Here is a 2366-nt window from a genome sequence, read left to right as displayed (position 1 = left end):
ACTGTGGCTAGAGATATTATGAGTGAATGTTTGGGCGCAGAACTCTTTTTCTACTATTATTCTATTAATCGAATTATGTTTCAGGAGAAAGGGAAGACAGTAGTATATTCTTTAAAGTCAGGAGCGTGGTGGAAGGATTACGTGATATGTGCAGTTCGGCTAAATCACACCTACTTTTGCTCCTTGTCGTCAGTGCGGAAAGGCTACTAACTATGAAACGCGAAACATGGGGGGTAATCATAATCTGTTCTTATTTTAAAATCATCTTAAATAATGTCTTGCACAAGGGAGTCGATTCTGATATCTTCAAATAAGATGAAAATTACAAAAGTGAGCAAATTTACTAGGTGTTGACCAATGAAATTCAATCAGTATTCTAGTAAGTTCGTTCACTTTTGTAATTTTCATCTTATTTGAAGATACAGAATCGATCTCAAGGAAAGATTTACTACCAACTTCATAATCGGAGGTAAATTTTACTTCCACAACCGACTTTTCATTTATCAGCGCTCTGTGTCAAAATGCTGTTGTCTATATGAGAATCCGAGTTACAAATTTTTTCAGAATTTTTTATCAACTTTTTAGTATTGCATTTTCTTATTTTTATCAACATGAGAAAGTACAGTATTAAGAATTCTGAAAAAATTCTCAGAACTTTATGAGAAGAAAATAAACAATTTTCTATTGCTGTTTTTCTGTAAAATCGATCAAGAACTTTTTAAAACATTATTATAAAATTATTTTTCAATAAGAACTTTCCAAGTTATGACTTGGAAATTACAATATCGCCAACATTAGAGTTCTTTAAAGTGTCTGATAATTAAAATCTTTTGAATATTATCTTTTAAATAATGTTCATAATCACGATCTTGATAACATATGTCAAGATAGATCGTTTCTTTTATTTTTATTTTTAGTGTAAAAATGAATTTTTAATAATAAAATAAATATAACAATAAATATAACAATATATATATTATATATTATATATAATAAAAAGTTGTGACGTTATAGAGCAATTTGAACATTTAATGTGTTTTTTGGTTTTTTCAAAGTTTCAAAATATATAAGAATATCATGGACTTCTCTCCAGATCAACAAATTTTTTTGTGTGGCTGTGTTATTAATGAAATTTAATAGTATTATCTTCTAAATAGCCTTGTAAATAACATATTATGAAAATTATTCAAAAGCGCAATAATTATTTTATATTATCTATTTTTCAACAAAAGTAATAAATTATAAAAGAATATTATATCTCATGTAGAAATTCGATATATACAATAAATGTGTTACTCATAATAAATTTAATATGTATCCATCCAATATTTTTTATTACTTTATTGATGAAATTGATACCTTATTACGCAGTACTTTATTGTTTACATTAATAATTTATCTAATTAATAGTATTAATATTATACTTTAAATAACCTTGATTATACATAAAATGTGTTATTCAAAAATGTAATAACTAATAATAATTTTATATTCATCGCAAGATAATAAATTTAAAAAAAGATATTGTATAATATTTTGAATAAAAATTCAGTATACATATATAATAAATTTTAGAAAATTATTGTTTAATAAATTAACATATCGCTGTTCATAAATATAATATATCAATCTAATAATTTTTATTTATTTCATCGAAGAATGTTTCCAAAGCTTGCTGTCTTATACATACATTTCAAGATTGATTAAATTAGAAATAATTAGAACTAAGGCTCAAATAATTTATAAAATCAATATAATAAGAATAGGACTACAGCCAAGCAAGATCTTAATGTTGTGTTATTAAAATCGTTGTGTTTAAAAAAACTGAGAAAAAAACAAACAGTTTATTATAACATACGTTTCGATCTCTATTGGGTTATTCTCAATGTTAAACGCAATTTAAAATTAACGACAATAACAATCAATTTTAATGACAAGAACTTAACGAAACATATGATTCTGCCAAAAATTGTAATATATAAAATTCATAGTAGTGTAAAAATATCGTTGTGGACATATGATTGTAAAAATGCGTCGATATGTGAACGTAAAATTATAGATACATTACAGACGGTTGTCTTATAGAGTGATGTAATTACAAAACACTTGATGGTCATCGACACAGTTGCTTATAGAGTGACCGCAAAAAGCGCAATACAAAGGCTTAGAGTTACAGCAATTGACTGACCAATGAAACAAATATAAATAGTCTAAAATCATAATTTAAAAGATTGTATAAATAATAATGTATAAAAATAAATATATGTCATAAGATACACAAAAATTTTTAAATTCTGGAGAAGAAACGTTCTAAAAATAAAAATAAAATTGAAAATTGTATAGATATGTATATATATATATATATA

The sequence above is a fragment of the Atta colombica genome, unplaced genomic scaffold, assembly GCF_001594045.1.
Source record: "Atta colombica isolate Treedump-2 unplaced genomic scaffold, Acol1.0 scaffold145, whole genome shotgun sequence".
Taxonomy (NCBI): domain Eukaryota; kingdom Metazoa; phylum Arthropoda; class Insecta; order Hymenoptera; family Formicidae; genus Atta; species Atta colombica.
Note: the sequence above shows the minus strand (reverse complement) of the source record.